Source organism: Fukomys damarensis, unplaced genomic scaffold, assembly GCF_012274545.1.
Source record: "Fukomys damarensis isolate Sample0158 unplaced genomic scaffold, DMR_v1.0_HiC HiC_scaffold_33, whole genome shotgun sequence".
In the NCBI taxonomy this organism is placed as follows: Eukaryota; Metazoa; Chordata; class Mammalia; order Rodentia; family Bathyergidae; genus Fukomys; species Fukomys damarensis.
Window position 1 is genome coordinate 1,738,204 of NW_022900945.1, and position 21,130 is coordinate 1,759,333.

At 42.0% G+C, this 21,130-nt stretch overlaps 1 protein-coding gene and 1 long non-coding RNA gene across 8 annotated transcripts in view; both read left to right on the forward strand.

Annotated features, from left to right (window-relative positions):
- Positions 1 to 3,321: 3,321 nt before the first annotated feature.
- Positions 3,322 to 6,353, forward strand: LOC104848860. Its single transcript, XR_776552.2, has 3 exons — positions 3,322 to 3,412; positions 3,963 to 4,054; positions 6,173 to 6,353. It is a non-coding gene; the product is annotated as an uncharacterized LOC104848860 (long non-coding RNA).
- A 2,329-nt stretch (positions 6,354 to 8,682) lies between these two features.
- Positions 8,683 to 21,130, forward strand: part of Atg4c (autophagy related 4C cysteine peptidase) — a 76,697-nt gene continuing 64,249 nt past the window's right edge. For 3 of the 7 annotated variants that reach the window (XM_010605048.2, XM_010605050.2, XM_010605051.2), the window contains exon 1: positions 20,456 to 20,618. The gene's annotated coding sequence lies outside the window, so the exon portion shown is untranslated. Of the gene's footprint in view, positions 8,772 to 20,203; positions 20,296 to 20,455; positions 20,664 to 21,012; positions 21,029 to 21,130 lie in introns of those variants that run through there. The other 4 variants (XM_033758190.1, XM_010605052.2, XM_010605049.2 and 1 more) reach the window with 4 other exon arrangements.

A 21,130-nucleotide genomic window follows, 5' to 3' on the forward strand; every position in this document is an offset into this window, starting at 1 on the left:
TACAAAGCTTTAGAATAAAATGAAAAACTGAGGGAAACTTACTTAGCCAGCTCTAAAGTTACTAAAGAGATAGGGCTGGGGATTTAGCTCAGTACTTCCGCTGCCTGCTTCTCAAGAAAAAAAAAAAGGAACGATAGCAAGAAAAACTAGAAGATTTTTAAAATATTCAAACTAAATTGGGCCGGGGATTTAGCTCAGTGGTTCCGGCGCCTACCTCGCAAGCACAAGGACCTGAGTTCGACCCCCGGTACCAAAAACAAAACAAAACAAAATCAAACTAAATTATATTTACCCATCCATGGAGACAGTTAAGAGCAATAAACTCCCAACAGTACAGAAAAAACCTGCCTAGTAAGAGAAGAGCTCCGGCCCAAAGCGAATTAGGACAGTGGGTGCTGACTTGCTGGATCACCGGGAATGAGTTCAGAACTCAGTTCCGAGTTCAAGCCCCGTGAGACCCTCATTTGCGGTTTTAAAGGTGATTCGGCCCCTTAAAGCACACATCTGGGCTGCCACCTACTGGCAGCTCTCTGAAGGCCCTTTGATTCATTTGGATTCTATGATAACTATTTTCCCAAAAATAACACGAGGAACAACTTCCCGGATACATTTAATCTGGATAATTCCCTTTTGTGTATGAAGGAGGATACCTGTGATGTAATAGTGATCATTTGTAACGCGGATATCCACATTTAGGAACTGACCTGCTATTTGGCCACCCTGTTGGCCACACTAAGCATGGCGATGCCAGGACCTGTCATCTTTAGCAGTGAACGGCTAAGGGCAGACGACCTGTGTCCCACGCTGGCTCATGTGCTCTGAGTCTGTAATGTACACAAAGACCTCACAGCAGGTACTATTGTTCCCATTTGCTGATGAGGAAACTGAACACAGGGGCGTTAGGTATCTAACGTCCAAGTCAAACAGCTAATGAGCCTCCCTTTAGATCGGGACAACACAGTCCCTCCATTCTTGCCATTTTTATTCAGTTCTGTAATAAAGGTTTCAGCCAGCACATTTAGGTCAGAAGAAGAAATGGAAGACACCTGGACTGGAAAATGCAAGGAAAAACTATCTATATGAAGATAAAAATGATCACATCCACAGAAAATAAACCCCAAAGAATCCAGAAAAACTATGAGAGCTGATAAATAAAAGTTTACTCAAGGAAGTGAGATACAGGATCAATGTACAGAAATCAGTAGTTTTCTATAAACTATCAATGAATAATCTGAAAGTATAAAAATAATCCCAACCATAATAATAAAAGAAGAACAAAATACTTAGGAATAACTTTAACAAAAGGGAAAGATTTCTAAATAAAAACTAAAAACATTATGAAAAGAAATTAGAGTAGATTTCAATAAATGGAAAGACACCCATGTTTGTGGGTTGAAAGATTTAATGTTATTAATTAAAGATGCCAGCACTCTTGAAACAGTCACAGATTCACTGTAATTCCTATGAAAATATTAGCACTTTTTTTCATAAACTGACAAAATTATCCTAAACCTCAAATGGCTTTTCTACTGGCTCCAAATATGGCTACATTCTTAGGTGCTGAGATTTAGGACTTGGACACATGATTTTTTTGTTTGTTTTTGGTGCTGGGGATTGAATTCAGGGCCTCATGCATGCTAAGCATCAATCAGCCTTACCCCTGAGCTATATCCTTGGTCCTAACAGATGAATTTTGGGAAAGAGCACAATTCAACCCACAACACATGCTTATTTGACAGGATTGGTTTTCTTGCCTTTATTTCAGCAAAATAATTAAACATGTTACTATAACCAAAAATTTCACATATATTGTATTTTATGGTCTAAGGGACTAAAAAAATGAAATGTTTAAATTTATAAATTTTCAGTGAATTTTAAAAATACAAATTGAAATAAATACAAAAATTAGAAATTATTTTAGTATTTTATTTATTTATTTTTTTGGTACCAGAGATTGAACTCGGATCCTTGTGCTTGCAAGGCAGAACCACTGAGCTAAATCCCTGGCCCGGTTTATTCTAGCGATTTGAAGTTATTTGTCTTATATTGTTAATTTCATTTCTTAAAATTTAAAGATAAAAATATATTTTTAGTCAATAAAAATCAAAATTATTCACATAAAACTGAACTTTTATTTAATGTCTTTAAAACTTAATTAAATCCAACTAAATCTTTTTATGACTACTTGCAGTGTTAATTTTATTTTTTGCAGTGCTGGGCATTGAATCCAATGTGATAGGCAAGTGCTCTGTCATTGAGCTATACTTCCTTTTATATCTGCTGTCCTAGTCAGTGTCTTTCACTGGGACACAGTTCATGTTTCAGCTTCGATGTTTCAGTCTGTAGCTGGCTCTGAGGTAGGAGGGCGTGGTGAAAGGCCGGTGTGTAGCTGTGAGCTCCTGAGAGCCCAACTGTCTTCTGAAGGCCCTACCACTGAGCACGTAACCGTTTGGGGCACATTCCAGATCTACATCCTAAAAGATGCGGAGAAGCATTTCTCTGGGTTTCAGAAATGTTTATTGAGAAAATGAGAACACATTTAGAGTTAGGGACTGCAGCAAACCAGTGCCGATGTGACAGAGACTTGCATTTTTATGCATTATTTTGTGGGTCTTTTACATACAGGGCCCTTTACACATGGGTATATAGATTGATTCTTTTTGCTTGGTCTAAGAATTGGTGTGTTTAAGGCTTTGAAAACCAATAGGTGGTAAATATTATTTTACTCCTTGGCTTGCCCAGTATGTTTCAACTTGTAAATGATTTGAACTCAGATCACTACGACTCCGGAACTCACATTTTCTCTTCCTTCTTTTTACTATTTCCATTATTTTAAAAGTTTACTCTTTTTCCAATTATAAAATAAATATAAGAAGATTGCAACCATTCATGAAAAAAATAAGTAAGGGGAAAGTCACTGGAAGTTACATCATTTAATGCCAATCATGGTTGATATTTTGATTATATTCTTTGTTATCTTCTTCTAAATGTAATGTTTCATGTTTTGTTTAACAGGGTTGTGATTATTTTACACGTGTAATTTTTATCTAGCTGTTTTTCTTGTCATTACAATGCAAAGCATATTTCCATGTTATTATGAATTATTCGTAACCATTGCTTTTAACAGAACCCATGTTCTTTGTTTCTACCTTACCCTGTTTTCCAGGAAAAGACAGTAAGTCATATATACTCATAAACCTTGCTTCTGTCACTCTGCATTTCAGTGTGGCCCGATTCAGATTCCTCTGAACGTGAAAATTCATTCTCTCTCCCTCTTCCACCCCTTGATTTTTATTTCTGGTGTTTGGAACTCAGGGATTCAGCAGGTTTGCAGGAAAAGGAAAAGATCTATGACAACTCATCACTTGAACCAAAGCCAGGTCTCAAACTATCAATTGGACATGACTTAATAGTAAGTTGAAGTTAATATTTAATCTTGATATCATAAAAACTATAGTTTGAAAATGTATTTTGAAATAAAAAGACACCCATAGATAATTCCTCTTGATATTTATTTTTGACTTCTCTACAGAAATTTCATGCAGAAATTGGCAAGGTTCTTGTTTACTTAGCCCCAGTACTTGTCAAAGGTTAATGTTTACTTAATGATAAATGCCAGTTTTTAAATTAATCTAGTCTGATTTTTAAAATGTTTGGTCATTGAAGTATGACCAGTCAGAATCTCAATTGGGCAGGTGCCAAAGTAGACAAGAGCTTGTGCTGCCTGAGAAAGCTCGGATCTACGGAGGGAAGCAAGCAAGTAAGAAATGGATGACAAAATAAGGCAGAATGTGACAGAAAGGCTTATTGTAGCTTCAAAGAAAAAGGAATTCTGATGAAATTCTGAATCAGAATGGCAACTTGGGCTGGCCTATGTATGTGTATGCATATGTGTGTGTTTAATATGTGTGTCAATATATGTGCATATATGTGAACATATGTATTCTGATTCTTTTGGGCAGTGTGAATATTGAAGATTCTGGGACATGCTAAGCATGAGTTCTACCAGTGAGCTACACCTCCTATTCTATATTCTGATCTGTCAAATAACCAGGTATCACTGAGACCACAATGCTAAGTGAAATAAGTCAGACACATAAGGTTAAATATTGCATGGTTTCTTGTATATGAGAAACTCAAGATATAAATAAAGAGAATAACAGAATGAGTACGGGAAGCAGAGAGACATACTCTGTGGAGATGGAAAGGGGACCTGATGATGGGAAAACAGGAGGGAGGGAGGGGAAGGAAAGCAAAAACAGATCAAGATGGGACATGCGTATGTCCCAATTCCCCGTGGTGAATTACTTATTATGCATCCTGAACATATATTAATAAAAAATTTAAAAAGAAAAATTTGAAGCATGAAATATGCACTATAATAAAAATAATGACCCTTAACAATTTGATAATCTTAGGTTTTAAAAATGGAATATACTTATATGAACTATTTTTGTTAAAAACACTTGTTAATTTAATGAACGTGTATCAAATGTCTACAATGTGTTGATCTCTGTTTCATGGGCTTAGATAAAGTAAACAAAATGAATGAATTTGTTCTCTAGCAGCTTATTTTAGTGGGTTGAGATGGAGAATAAATAAAAGCTAAATAAATAAATTGCATAGACTGCTGGAAGGTGTGGTAAGTCTTACGGGGGTGCACAGAGGAAGAAGAGAGAAAAGTAAGGAGAACTGAGTCTTGAGGGATGAAAAAAAAGTATTGGCCTGAAGTGCAGCTCGGCAGTGGGGCGTACGCTGAGCACGTGTGAGCCCAGAGTCATCCCAGCACCACACACACACGCACACACGCGTGCCTGAGGATCCTGAAGGATGCATTTCAACTGTCAGTGTCAGGGTGGTCAGAGTAGGGCTCACGTAGGTGATGCAGCTGGCAGAACTGAGGAGGAGCATTCTAGCGGAGGGGACGGGCCGCATAGATGCCCAGAAGCGCATGCCTCCTCTTGTGTGCTTTTTTAGTGAGACACTCTTTGTTACTGGAAGGTGACAAGCTCCGTGTGACAGACACAGGTTTTCCAATATATTTATGCTCATTTCATAGTCCCAAATGTTATTACCAGCTGTGTTTCTCAAGGTAGCAGACCATGCCATTTAATTTTTAAAGAAATCTCTGCCAAACGCCAATGCCCGAATAAACTTAGTTTGTTTGTAAGTTACTCTTGATGTAAAAGTGGTGTTCCAAGATAAGTGTCTAGTTTAGCTGGCAATTCAAAAAATTCACAAGGTGTTTTGCCTCAAGACAACCATCCCACTTGGGTGTGCACCAGAAGTGCTTCATTGATTTTTCCTGATTTGTGAACCAAAAGTATTGCACACAGAGTTGATTTTCTACTTAATTACTAAATTTTACTGCCTCATCAGTGGTAAAGGAAAGGGGCAATTTTACTTTGAGTGCCTGGCAGTGACACATACACTGGCTGCTGACACAGGTTGGTGACAAAGCCCTGAGTTAGGCTAAGTGGCCTGTAGTTTTACTACCGCTGCTTTTGTGGCTTCTGTGCAAATGCCAGCCTGGTAAAAATGTGTTAGAGTGACAGTGGAAGAGTTCTGACTGGGCCTTGGAAAGAGTTCTGAAAGGGTCTTGGAGATCCCTGAAGTCTGCCCAATGCATTTTGAATATTGTTGACCTACTCATCTGCAGCTCGGTGAATACCTTGGCTCTGCATGGTGCCCTTGTGTTAGAGCAGAGGGAAGCGGAGTGGAGATGTTCGATTGTATGATTAGGATCCATAGCTATAAGGGAGAGAAGACATCCAAGAATGTCTACACCCAAACTCCAGACTCTCATCGTAGATTATATTCATGGCTAATGATGCTTAACTCTTAACTTCTGATTGTCTGTTGAAAAATGCACTGTAGGTACTGAAGTATGTGTTGTATACCTTTTTCCCACTGCTAGATAATGAAGGACTCAATAATCTGTTTTCCCAGTTATCAAACTAATAGAGGTAATATTTGGAACAGTAAAACCCCCCAAATCTCTCACTATAAAATTCAGTATGTAGAAATACTGAGAGAAAATGGGTAATAAATACATAGATTGATAAATAATGCCCAAGTTAAATGAATCTATCTTATTCTGGAATCAGGGTAGAATAAAAAGAGAGTGATGGTTTGCTCTTGTGAATTTTAATTTGAGCTTCCTTTCATGTAGGTCCTCGTTTTCTCCAGCCTGGCTGGGATCTGAGCACTGGTAACTTGCTGTGAGGTGGGACTGAGAACTGAATCCCCCCCCCCCCGCCATTTGGACAGTGAAACACAAATCACCTCTCCTGCCCTCTCCTTCCACACAGCTTGCTGTCTGCATCAACATGACTTTACAATTTCATGCTTTACACAACCCTGTTTTATGCAAGTTTCTGTTCAAATACATCCTCTTTAATGTATGTTGTCGACTTTCATTGTGTGGTACTGGTGACTCAACCCAGAGCCTATGCACTGAGCTACATCCCCCGGCTGGGCTGAAATTTGTGGTGTCCTGGCCTCCCAGCATGCTGGGATCATAGGCGTGCACCACCGGGCCTGGCTTGTTGACTTGGTTGTACCTCCTGCCAACAGCACCACATCATGATTGAATAAAGATGATCTCCCACTGTATTTTCTCTTAAGGCATAATACAGCCTCTTCATTTTTTTTTTTTTTTTGGTCCTGAACTCTCTTTGTCCATCTTCATGGAGATATCACTGATGAATAAAATTTTACATATTTAAGGGCTGGGGATTTAGCTCATTGGTTCTGCCGCTTGCCTCGAAACCTCAAGGTCTTAAGTTCAATCCCTGGTACCAAAAAACAAAACAAAAATAGGAAGAAGATGGCTAAAAGAGAAGTGGGAAGGGAAGAGGAAAGGAAGTAAGGGAAATGAAAAAATGTGAAAAAATGAAAAAAAATGGAAACAAAGTCTTTGTAAATAGGGAAGGGTGGAAGGGGTGAAAGGATGGCAGGGGTATGTATGGGGAAGAAACAAGATCCAAGATACACCATGTAAAGGTACAAGATCCCAGTGATAAATGTAACTGTATTGTTTGCTTTAAATATCCCAAAAACTTAATGGAAAAAAAATATATTTAAATGTACAAGAGCACCACAGCCTCTGGCCCTTAGGAAACCAGGTGGCACTTTATTTATCTCTGTTGCTTGGAGTCATTTTAAACATGAAAATCACCAGCTAAAAAAGTGCAAGCAAGTGAAAAAGATAATACTAAGTATACTGTGAAAGGGACGTCGGTTTGCAGTGTGAAAGTTGAAAGAAGAACATAGAACCTGGCCTTTTGTGATCACGGGACTCATTTTTCCACAGCTCTGTACTCTGCAAAGGGCCAAGAAAGTAGCCGAATTTGCATATATAGATTCTGTGAAAGATGAGAATCAACTACAATCACAATTATCTAAATGACCTCAGGCCATCACAAGATTCCTGTTCTTAGGATGTGGTCCTGATCCTTAGCTGCAGTTCGGTTTATCACGAGTGAGAGAGCAAAGGCTCAGAAACCGGAAGTACCCCAAATACATCTTCACAGCCCAGACTATGAAACTTGATTCTGTAGTCTTTTTCACAAAGAAAATAAATAGCTGAGCAGCAGGAGATCACAAGTTTGAGCCCAACCCAGACAACTTAGGTTTACTTTTTCTCAAAAATAAATAAGCAAGTAAGTAAATAAATAAATAAATAAAAGGGCTGGAAGGTGGCTCTGCCCTCACTGGGTTCAACGCTGAGTACCACAAAAAATATTTTAAAAGACAGGGTGAATTTGAAGAACACTAGTCAGAACCTCTGGAAATAAAAATATAGTCAGTTTAGTGAAAAATTCAACAGGAAGGTTAAACAGTGGACTAGACAGTTGAAAAAAGAACTAGAGTACGTGAAAATGTTTTAGAAGAAATGATCAATTTTATAATGAAGGCAGAAATCAAAATAAAGAACTGAAAGTCACAATCCTTCCATACATACATTCATACATACATATGTGTACACATATACATAATAAATGTTATAATTAAAATAAAATATACGGCTTATTTTAATTTGCCAATTTGTTTTGAACATTTTCTGTGTTAATAGCTATGCTCCTTAATTGGCTGCATTATATTTCATTGGCAGTTATAATTTATTTTCATCATTTTCTATAGTAACGATTTGCCTCTAAATTTGTGATTTAATAAATTATTGATTGCATATTTTTGTACATTTTTGTATGTTTTACTATAATTGTTCATTTCCCTAAAATAAATCTGTACTTAAGCTATGCCATCCACTTTATTTACACTTTTCATACACACTGTCATCCAACTGAGGAATTCTCACCAATCTGTATTTTATGCAGTGCTTTACTGTACCGACGCCAGCCACCCTGGCCCTTCTCCAACCTCGGGTGTGATGGCCGATGGAGGAGCTGTTTAAGAGAATCTTAGCTAAATCAGCTAAGCGATTCCACACCCTGGGTATGGAGGACCCACCCTGGGGCCGATAGCGCCTGGATGGTATAAAGGGGAGATGAAAAAGGATCTACTTCTGCTCCTTCAAAGGAGCTCCAGTCTTCGCCTTGGACGGCGTCTCTTGGCTTCTAGCGCAGAGCTTTTGGCTTCCGGTGCAGGTAGTTCAGCTTCCGGGGTAGACTCACCAGCCTTCATCACCCACCAGCCTCCTGATACGGACTCGCAGGGGTCGGTGCAGTGAGCTCCAGACCTTTCACAAACTCCTTCGGTCTCCAGTGTGCAGTCAGGCCCTCTGCACGCTTCCTCATCTGGCGGCCACGGTAAGCAAATCTTGTAAATTCACATATATTTGTATATCTCGTGTTATGTCTGTTTCTCTAGTAAATACTGACTGATACTATGGGGTGTCAGCATCCAGAGGTGTGACCACTCTGTTTTAAAGAGCATTGCTTTGAATATTATCGAGGTCATTGTAACTCTTTACTCTCCAAACGCAGGCTGGCTGACCCTGCGATAGCTTACAAGGTGGCAATTTTAGTGAATTTACCAGACTTAAAAGTTTGAAAATGGGATTCCCCCTCAAACAAATGAAGGATTCACAACAGTAAATTTATAGAGGCCAAAATATCCATTAAAATGGCGATTCCTTAGTTTTAATGAGAAAACTGTAAAAAAATATAGATGGTCAGTGACGGAAGGTCACTTTTTCAAAAGTTTCAATGTGATGGAGAGAACAGAACCAGGGTGGCAACTATAAGAGGGTGGAGGGGGTTTTCTGGACACTTTCATTCATTGAATCAATAAATTTATAAATGTATACCCACAGTCGGTTATCGGGGCACTACTATAAATTCATATTATAAAGACCAAAACTTGTTTGTAAACTTAGTAGTATTTTTTGTTATTGCTTACCTTTAAAAACAAAGCATTAATGTTACCAATATTTATTTCTTGCAAAAAGATTAAAACCGTACTTAGCTGTGATAATCTTACTTCATAAGAAACTGTCATGATAGCCTTGTAAAGACTTGTGGAAATCCTTAAATGATTATTTATCTCATTTGAAATAAAATCATCTGAGGGCCGGGGATTTAGCTCAGTGGTTCCACCGCCTGCCTTGCAAGCACAAGATCCTGAGTTTGATCCCCAGTACTGGGGGGGTGGGATCATCTGAAAGATGCCAGCATTGTTTAAAATCCATTGTTTGAAAGCAGAATCATAATAACAGCTTTAACTGATTATGAATGTGTTATTGCAATGCTGACTCTCTCAAATTTCTTTCTCAGTATTGAAAAGAACAGATTGGCTGGGTCACTGTCCACTTTTCTCAAGTAGCATATTCTTCTCTTAGAGACTTACAGTTATTCTACTGTGCCATAAACCCAAGTAAATACCTACAGGTTGATATGTGTTAGGTAATGGCTGTTATGTAGTGGACACCTGTTCCATGCTTGGGGCCTTTACATGTGCTTTATCCTTTTAGTGATTTTGCAGAGCTCACATTCAGATCCAAAATGCTCAGCAGAGGCAGATTTTTTCATTCCATTTTTTAAAAAATTGTGATAGGGAACCAAGACCTGTCATGTAAAGCAAGGTACAAGATCCCAATAATGAATGTAACTGTACTGTATACCTAAAATGTACCAATAAACTCAATGAGGAAAAAAATTGTGATGGGGGCTGGGGATTTAGCTCAGTGGCATCGCACCTGCCTTGCAAGCACAAGGTCCTGAGTTCAATCCCAGGTAACCCAAGAAAAAAAAAAAAAAAAAAAAAAAAATTGTGGTAGAAACACATAAGATCCACCACTTTAAACATTTCAAAATGCACAGCTCAGTGGCATTTAGTAAATTCGTGATGCTGTAAATCTCCACTAACATTGACTTTGGAATGTTCTCATCAAAAAGAAACTCATTAGTCACACCTGTTTTCCTCGCTCCTCTTCCAGCCCCTGAGAACCACTGATCTGCTTTCTGTCTCCCAGAATATCCTATTCTGGATATTTTATGTACACGGAATCATACTGTATGTTGCATTGTGTAACCACTTCTTTCACATAGAAAGGTTCATCCCTGTTGTAGCGTGGATCAGTTCTCTATCTCCTCACCTTGGTGGTGGTACTGGGGAATGAACCAGGGCGTTACTGCTGAGCTACAGCCCTGACCCTTTTTAATTTTGAGGCAGAGATTTGCTAAGTTGTTCAGACTGGGCTTGAACTTGTGATCCTTTTGCCTCAGCCTCCTGAGTGCTGGGATTACAGGCGTGCATCACAGCACCCAGCTCTCGCTCTCTCTTTATAGCTGAATGATGTATCATTGTAAGGACGCCTCACACTTTGTTTATGCATACATCTGGTGTTGATGGACATTTGGGTTATCCTACTTTTTGGAATAATACTGCAGTAAACAGTGGTGTGAACGTGTCTAAATCCCTCATTTCAATTTTTGGGGGTATTATATAAGAATGGAATTATTAGGCCACATGGTAATGCATGTTTAACTTTTTGAGGAATTACTGAACTGTTTTCCACAGTAACTGCACCAGTTTAGATTCCCATCCACGCTGCGTGAGAGTTTCAGTTTCTCCACATCCTCATCAATATACTTTTTCTTCTTTGCAGTGCTGGAGATGGAGCACAGGCCTTGTGAACACTAGGCAAGCACTCTACCTACCCCGGAGCTATAGCCCAAGCTCACCAATACTTGTTATTTTTCATTTTTTGGCTACACTCAACCTAATAGGCACAAAGTTGTTCTAATTGCATTTCCTTAAATTATTTGATATCCATTCTTCTCAGACTTAGTATTACATGAACCATTTTCATGCCTTCTGTATTTTTTTTTTTTGAGGTACCAGGGATTGAACTCAAGACCTTGCACTTGTGAGGAGTGCGTGGTGCCACTGAGCTACATCCTTCTGTATTCTTGATGCTCTGGCATTCGGGGGCTCTTTGGAGGCTGGGATAGACTGAATGCCAGGGAAGGCTAATTCCCAATGATGGTAACAACTTGCTTCGCAGCGTGACTTTCATAAACAATCCGGAGTCCAACTCCTGCAAACCATCTCTTTATCTAATTCTCGCGTGCAAGCCAGTGTTTCCCTTGCCTTAAATCATCCCAGGACCAGGAATGAGGCAAGTGGAGACCACCTCTGCCATCCAGAGCCTCCCTGAAGTATCTGAACTAGCCAGTCTTAAGCTGTTTGCTCTACTCTGCTCTTTCCCTAAAGACTCTTGCCTGGACTTTCCCTCCCTCCTGTCCTTTGAGGCTTGAGCCTGGCACTGCCCATGTGGTCCTCCATGACAGGTGGTGACCCTCTCTGAGACCTGTGTGCAAAATCAGCTCCTTCCTCCCAGCCTCAGCCTCTTCTTCTGTCTGAACCGACTTGAGTATACCATAAGCCTACATCTAAATTCTCAGAACAAAAGTAGTGTCTCATTGTGCTTTTGATTTTGATTTCCTTTAGTGAGGGTGAGTGTTATGGCTTGTGTTTAGATGCCCCCGCCAAAGATGCATGTGGATGAGGTGGGACTTTGTTTTTCAGAGGTAGTTGAATCTGGAATGTGCCATGCTGGGGTTAAGGGTGTGTGGTCACTAAACCACTACATGTGAGTGGTTGGTTTGGCACCGCCCTAATCCCTGTAGTCTGAATAAGTTGAAAGGGGCAGAAAGATGCTGTTAAACCCTCTTGGTGTCTTTGCTACCTTGTGTGTGTCCTGTTGTTTCTCTTCTGTGGTGCTTGTTTGCCATCCCAGCCTTGGAGGCAGCCGACTATGGACTGAAACCTCTGAAAACTGTGAACCAAATAAACCCCTTCGCTTTTAACTTTGGGTATCAGGTATTTTGTCACAACAATGAGAGACAAGTAACTAACACAGTGAGCACCCGTTCATGTGCTTATTGGCCATTGGTCCTTTGGAGAACTATCTATTGATGTCCTTTGTGTATTCCTAATTGTTTTGCTTTCTTTATATTGTTGAACTATAGGAATTCTTTATATATTTTAGATACTAATTGTGTTGTCACTTTTCTGTCATTGCTGACAAAAATATTGGACTTCCAAAGTTAAAGGGGAGAAGGTTTATTTAGTTCACAGTGTGTAGAGGTTTCAGTGCATGATGGGCTGGCTCCAAGGCAGGGCGACTTGGCCGAGGCACTTCGCAGAGAACCAGTTCATGGTGGGACAGAAAGTAGTAAAGCAGCAATGGACATAACAGTGTCTTCCTGCCCCTTTCATCCCATCCAGACTATTTAGGGCGGTAGCACTCTCACCTTTAATCCTTATACCTTCAATCCTAGCGGAGACCGTGAATCAACCCCAGCATCACAATCTAGGTCCACCCACCTCTGAAAAGGCCCCAGCTGTGCTGCATGAGGCTTTGGGAGACGTCTAGACACAAGCCTTAATGCTAATCATCTATTTTTATTTTTTGCTTATGTTTTTGGTGTCATATCTGATAAGTTCTTATTGAATTCAAGTGCTTAAGATTTACTTGTATGAAACAGTAAACCTTCTAAGACTTTTGTGTGTTTTTTTTTTTTTTTTGTACCAAGGATCGAACTCAGGTCCCTGCACTTCTGAGGCAGGTGGCAGAACCTCTGAGCCAAGTCCTGGCCCTCTAACTCTTTTCTTTTTGGTACCAGGGATCAAACTTGGGACCTTGTGCTTGCAAGGCAGGCAGTGGAACCACTGAGCTAAATCCCCAGCCCCAACACTATTCTTTTTTCACTGAATGGTCTTGGTATACAATGTTGTTGTTTTTTTTCTCTTCAATTTTTTCACTGTAGTAAAATTTATTATTTAACCATTTTAAATGTACAGCTCAATAGCATAAGTGCATCGGTATTGTTATGCAACCATCACCACCGTCCACCTCCAGGGCACTTTTCTTTTTATAAACTTGAAACCTCCATTAAACTGCAATTTTCCAATTCTCCTACCCCTATTCTCTGGCACCCACCATTCTTTCTGTTTCTACGAGTTTGACTACTCTAAGGAATTCCTGTGAGTGGAGTCGATCAGTATTTATCTTTTCATGACTGGCTTATTTCATTGAGCTTAGTGATCCCTAACTTCATCCATGCTATAGCATGTGTCAGAATTCCCTTCCTTTTAACGGCCTGGTAATATTCCATGGTATATGTGCATCTCATGTTGCTTATTTCGTCTTCTGTTGGTGGACATTTGGGTTGTTTCTACTTTCAGCTCTTGTGAATAATGATTGTAGAACTTTATTGTACAACATGTACTGATTTTTACTAGGGAGAAATACACTTTCTAGAAGCTTTCCAGCACATTTTCCTTTCATATCTCATTGCTTGGACTTCTTTTATAGGCTCATGGTTGAAGCCAAAGCAATGAGCCACAATATTTAGAACTGCAAACTTCAGGCACATGTGTGGAGTCTAGACTTGAGGTAGGTCCTGAGCTGTGCCTCTTGATTGGAGCCAGGGTGGCCCTCTCTCCTAATGCAGAAAGAGTGGGTTCTGTTATAGAGAGATGAGTAGAGGGGTGTGAGTCAGGCCTTCACACTCGCTGCTGCCAGGACTCATCGATGCTAAATATGCAGGCTGGGGGGTGCTTGGAGTTGTGGGAGGTTTCTGATTTGAAATCTCCAGGCTGGCACATGCCGCTCTGTAGCCCTGTCATCCTTGGTCACCATCTTCTCACCCGCTTTTTACTTTTCCCCTCTAAAATCTTCCTTTTCCTTCTGTTATGCTCTAATTTGCTACATCCAGTTCACAGAATTTCTCCTTTACTCCTGGTCTTGACAAATGCCAGCTCTGCCCTGAAGACTTTGTACCCCTGAAGCTGTCTTGGATTTATGCTTTTTGTCTTTGTTGGTCTCACTTTTCATGAATGCTGGGTCTAGGGATGAGTTCGGCTCTCCCTTGCTCTCCAGCACCACATTTAAGTCAGTACTCCCTGCTCTTATGTAAAAACCATGTTCCTGCTGAGGATGTAGCTCAGTGGTTCCGGCGCCTGCCTTGTAAGTGCAAGGACCCAAGTTCGATCCCCAGTACCAACCAACGAAACAAATGAAAAACCATGTTCCTCTGGAGGCTCTCTCACGGTCTGTACCATCCTCGTCCCCGCCCCTTCACGGTGGCCTGTTACATCCCAGCTCACAATCCTATCTGTGGCCCTATCAAAGCTGAAGGGTCCTGGGTACACACTGTATTCAGCTCAGATGTCCCCTAGACCTTTGTCCCCCTCCTTAGCGCCATCTCTGAGCACAGCTGTGGGGCAACTCATTCATTTCTAATCAAAAAGCCAGAAACCTCCGAGTCTCTCTCGATTCCATCTATCACTCACAGCTTACCTTGATTCTATCTTAGCATGTCTGACCAATACTTTGCTTCATTATTTTTTCATACTTCCCATTGAAAACCCCAATTATGAAAAAAAAAAATCTCCTGACTGGTCTTGTCAGCCCTGTCTGTCCTGTGTATTGCACCTAGCGGCCTAAAATGCAACCTGATCACGTCAGTGCCTACACACTTCCCTTCCTATCGGTTAAGATCGCTGTCACTGTACACAGCAGCTCCAGGCTGCCTTTTCATGCTCTCTTATCACTTCCACCAGCCCACGCTCATGGGCCTGCTGTAATGAATTTATCTTACAGTGCTTGAGCCACCCTCTTGTGCCAGTAGTTCCTCCTTTTGTCTTTGACTCCAGAGCCTCGGCCAAGAGAACCATATTTTTATGAGTTTGTTTATACCTTTCACAGGCTAGGCATCTGATTTTTAAGATAAAGAGCAATAAAATAATTTCAAGCAGGGTCAACCTATAGGGTGATGACAATATCAAGCCTTTAGCCCAGGAACTTAGGTTTTTCCGCCCAGCTTGAATGCCAGACCCGATTATCTCTCATATATTATTAAGAGTAACAACATCATAAGAGTAACATTATTTAACTGAATAATATAAGTAAATGTTGATTGTATGTGAGATCCCAGGTTTTTCATATATAATTTGACAGATTTTTATAATCATTACAATGTTGACAACGATAAGGAGTAACAAAAATATGGGTGAAATTTGCATGACAACGGCTTAGGATCTTAGCCTCTAATAATTGAATTTTTTCCCAGACAAGATTTATCAGGGTTTGTAAATTTAAAATGGCACCACGGACATCTTGAAATAGTAGGGCAGTTTCTCTGAAGGCCTGTGTGGTATTTTTTGTCAATTGGTTGGCAGTAATGACGGAGATTCCCAAATCACATCTATTGTGGATTTGGGGAGAGAGGAGGATCAGCCTGTGTTGAATTAGCAGTGAGGGTTGCACAGAGTAGGACCACTAGCATAGGGCCCGGGATGGTTTAGGGGCTCCTGGTGGTGGGTGTCCTCGCTGTCCAGGGCCAGAGGGGGTGGCAGGGACCCTCCATTGGAGAGCTGTGGAGGTGCAGTGGGGACTATGGCTGCAGCCCTGCCAGGAAGGGTCCAGGGTCTCCAGGCTGCGCCAGCCCTGGGGAACTTCAGAGGGAGGACTCCCAGGGACGGCCATGCCAGGTCTCCCAGACACCCGCCACACTTCCTCAGTCACAGCCATGTCGCAGCGTGGGGGCGCCAGGGTGATGAACATAGAGGAGGCAAATCTCTTGAGGCCATCGCTGCAGGTCCTGGGATCTCAAATTCTGGAGGAGCTCAGGTTCTGTAGGTCCCGGGAAGCCTTCTGCGAGTGCCCCGGTAGATCATCTGGACCTGGACAAGCGAGGACGCCCTGGACCTCACCCTACCGCCTTCCTGTGCCCACACCTGGTGCCAGGTGGCCCGCCGGGGGCATTGCTCGCCTCGGACCTGGAACAGCTACACCTACACCTGCCGCAGCCCCAGCTGCCCCAGGCCCAGGCCGAGCCACCCCCCGCCCCGCCCACCACAGGCCCTCAGAGTCCGAGAAGAATGATTCACAGGATTGGTAAGATAGCGGTGCACGGGGTGGACTCCGTCTTCTTGGACCGGAAAAGGTGGGCTCTTCCGAATGACCATTATTCCAGTAAGGAGGGGGTTTTGGCGGGGGCATGTCATCCACAGGAAGTGACAGACCAGCGGGCGGGGCTGACGCCTTTGGGGAAGAAGAAAGCAGAAGAGACAGCCCGCCTGCCCCATCTTTTTAAAGAGGCTTTCGTCTGCCGTCTTTAGAGTGCTCAGGGGGCCCTACATTCGGCCTGAGTTTGGGCTGGAAATGCCTTTACTGCATGAGAACCCTTTAGTAAGGCGGCCTGTACCGCCATTCTTAACTTTAGAGATTACCCATAATAGGGATCCTTACCCGCAGCTTTCATATTTACCCAGTATATGCGAGCCCCACATTGGGTGCCAGCTGTTGTCTGCTGAGCCTGCTCGCGGAACAATGTTCAGGAGCTCAGATTGGGAGGCTAAAAAGAGTCAACAATCAGACTCCGGGAAGGATTCTGGAATGCTTCCACTTTATTCAGGAAACGCACAGGCTTATATAGAGACAACATGGGGGCGGAGCATGGGAGGAGCATTTAACATTTGGCGATATCTTATTGGAGGCAAGGTGGAGTGATTTTTCTTGGGCAGGAGAATGAGTCATGGACTAGGGGCGGAGGTGTAGGCTGTTGGACCCAGCATCTATGCACTTAGGGTAGTTAGCTCAGCTTTAGCAAGGTCTCCGAGGTAGCTCAGGAGACAGGAGTGTGGTACACCTGGCCCAGACAGGCTTGAACTTCATACACCACACATATCACTCCCACCAACCCATGCTCATGGGCCCACTATAATAAATCTATCTTACAGTGGTTGAGCCACTCTCTTTTGCCAGTAGTTGATTCTCATTTTTATCACTTAAATGGTTTCAGGAGCTTCCTCTTCTGGGGTTCTTTGATTTGAGAGTAGCCGACTTTCCTTGTGATCTTAGCACTTGTCCACACCTCTATCACAGTGTCTGCCACTCTGTATCATGGGACCATACGCTCACATCTGAATTTCTTTACATTCCCAGGACCTGGTATAGATGTGGATGTTCAAGTATTAGTTGCTGTGAAGACATCCTGTGGATCATGTCAGGCCTAAGGTTTTCTTTGTAGCACTTGCTGGAATGAGTTCAAAGGAAAAAGAAGATAGAAAAACATTTCATTGGGTAGAGAAGCTGAGTCTACTGATGATGTTTTCAAAATTGTGGGGATCCTGTGCATGTTTGTGGACTGAGGTGAAGGAGGCAGTGGAAAGGTGGAAATTGAAGATGTAGGAAAAAGGCCGGCAATATGGTCATTTGGAAAGGAAAAGGTTTTACCAAGTTTTAAAAAACAAATTTTTATACTGTCAGCTAAGCTGGGAGTAGCTTTCCCAGAATTGCCTTTTGGGGGGGTGGTATGGGGATTGGATCCGGGTCCTTGCACTAGTGAGGCAGTAAAAAACAAATTTTTAGCCTTTAGAAGTCTACAAGTTACTCATCTCATCAAGGCTGCATTCAACTTTTGTAACATTAAATTTCTGCTAATTATGAAAGCTTTCTGGGCTTCAGAAACAGCTTGTAGTACTAAAGAGTGCTTTGCCTTATAGCACTCATCAACTATTTGTTGAACCAAAATGGACAACTTGTTCAATTTTGACTCTTGTGCAGTTGGTAACTAGCACAAGTGCAAAGCAAAGACTCGAGAGGAAAGAATACCGCTGAGTGCTACAGGTGCAAGAATCTTTTTAAATCTCTCCATAAGTAAACATAGATGTCTTTCATAGTGGAAAAACATTGGGAAAATCTATTTCGATGCAGCATTTGATAATAACGTCTCTTTATATGCACAGAAGGAATGTGGTCTGGGCTAGGTAGAAAAACGTCAATGGTGTTTTTGCTTTTAGAATCATTGCCCTAACCAGTTTCTAACCATCTGATATCCATAGTAGACACACTATCATAGTTTTAACATAGTTAAGTTCAGCACTGATTTCGTTTTGCTGCGAACATTTGCCTCCATTTTCTACAGTCTTGTCTCACAGTCCCGCTGTACAGGTGCCATTGTTGCTGTTCTATTTTCAGAAATGTTATTTGCTTCTAAATGAAATCCCAGCCTGTACTTTGATGTCACATATTCCTATAGTCTTTCAAACGCCAAGGTTTCCCTCTGGTCTTCAAGCTTACCCAGGAAACCTTCATGCGCCCCCCCCCCTTTGGATTTTGTATACTTTAAATAAATTAATCACCCTTAATTACTTTTAAAAGCTTTATGATTTTCATAACATTGATTTTAATGGATTGTTAATTTTAGTGCTGTAGCTTTATTTTATGTTTAGATAGGGCTGGGCAAGGAAAAAGAAAATAAAGACAACCATATTTAGCAGTGAAAAAATTCTTCAAAAGACATCGTCTGTTACATAAATTATGTACTTTTAACTCTTCCATATTCATTTACACAATTGATCACTAAAAGTGCTGCACAAATATCTATATCAAATATTTAGCATATGTTAAAGCTTTCTTAATAACGTTACTAATAAGTGGCTGCAATTATATGTTTATTTACTATAAATGCCTATGAATATCAGATAACCTAATTATAGTTTATTGACATTACTTTTTAATCACTCCGGGGGAAATGGTCTCTTTCACTGGATGCATATTGTTCTGGTGCACGAGTATGGAAAGGTGAAGATTGTTTTCCATGATCATAGATTTTAAATATTCAGTTGCTAGTGTTGCATAATTTAGCACACTGGAGTCAGAAAGCAGTTTGCATGGTAGCTGATGCCGTGTCAGTGTTACAGAATATAATGTCCCTCTGTGACTTCTACATGAAGTTGTAAAAAGGAAAGGTGTTCTTTTCCCCTCTTCTAACCAATTAAAATGTTTCACTATAACTCCATTAAAAAGTCAATGTTTGTGATACACTCACAATTTAATTTTGTATAATTATCAGTTATTTTATGAGACCCAAGAACTGTTTCTCATGGCCTGTTTGATATATTCTTTCTTGCAATCCACATCTTTATGGAAGTTAAGAAAAGCACACAGATGGCTTATTTGATTCATGCTATTTCTCCTAAGTAGTCAGAGCTCTGAATTTAAAAAATGGAACCACAGGCTGTTTAATCAGGCAAGAAAACAGTTATTTTGTTTGCTCAATTTAATGAATGTCATACTGTTTGATTGGTATGGCCCCATCATGTGAATAGAAAATAGATTTGTTTATTCTAGTTACCTGTTTTTGTGAGAATACAAATAAATGATTGCAAACCACTAACCACATTAAAAATTGAAATACATGTTTCGAGTTTAATATTGAATTTTTCAACCCTTTATTCTGTAAGGTTTTCATTCTGATACGGTTTCATAGTCTGGTAGTATGGATTATTATTATTATTTTTATTTTTACTTTTTGCTTCTACAGTAATTTCCTATGCATGCCAGGATCACGTCTGGTAACCTTTGCACCACTAGAATACGGGGTACTGCAACAGGACCCAGGATTACATTGTGCAATAATTTAGTATTTTTCCCAACATCTCTCAAGAGTGAGGCCTCACCAGGCTGTTTTGTTTCAATACTTGAATCTAAATGTAGAAAACGAGTGCACATATCTCGGAATGTTTTTCAAGTGCCTAATCGTCAGTCCTCGCTGTAGTTTAGCTTGGCGTACTCCTGCAGCAGACGGAGACTGAACATGGGTATTTTTAGCAACGCGGGTCTTCTTGCAGATCTACACTGGTGGGGGCGCGAGGACAGTGGGAGCGGGTCATGCCGGGTCTTGTAGTTCGCGCCGAGACAGTCGCCTGGCATGCTGGGAGTGGAAGTCCAATTTTTCGTTAGGCCTCAGAACGGCCGTGATGCGGTTTTCCTACCAGAGCGACACTGCTTACAGATGCTCTCTCGCCACAATGGTAACTGGGTGAGGGTGGGGAAGAACAGGTGGAGAAAACAATCCAAATCATAGGTCACGGCCGCCCTGAGCAGGCGAAAGTGCACGTAAATGACCGGGCGTAGTTTTTGCTTGAAGCCATCCCTCCAAGTACGGTGGCCGGCCGGGGACGGGCGCGAAGCCGTCCCTCTGAGTACGGTGGCCGGGCAGGGGCGAGTGGGAGGCTGTCGCTCCCCTATTACGGTGACCTGGCGAGACCCGTGGCTGCGGCGCCGAGGTCGGAGAGTGTGAGAGCGCGCGGGCTGCTCACTTGGCGGCTGCTGCTAAGGCTGGAGCGTTTCGCTGGTTGGTGGCTCATGCACAAGTGTTCGGTTCTCCAGTCCCGTTGCGGTGAGGGGTGGACTTGAAGCTGGCAGTCGAGGCTGGGACTTCGTGTCTCTGGCCCCGAGTGACCGGGCGTCTTGGGGGCTCTGACCCCAGCGGAGACCCTGCCCCGTCCGGGCCCCGGGGACTTTCGGCGCCCCCCTCCGTCTGCGGTCTGGTGTCGTTTGTCCCGGGCCCGGAGCTCACCATCCGAGCCTCCGCGGCAGCCGCCGTCCTCCCTGAGCTCCCGAGGTGTCCTGTCGGGGCTCAGCCGGCCCGGCCTCTTCTCCGTTAGAAGAGCAGAAAACCCCGAATCCCTACCGTCTCAGCGTCCTCTCCCACCCGCGTCCTCGTTGTCGTCTCTGTCACTGCTTCGGACGGTGACAGCCAGGGTGAGCGAGCGAGCGAGCGCCTCTGCTCTCAGGCGTTATCGAGCGCTCGCTGATTTGGGCTCCACTCCCCTTCCCAGCCCACCCCACCGACCTGAGGTCCTC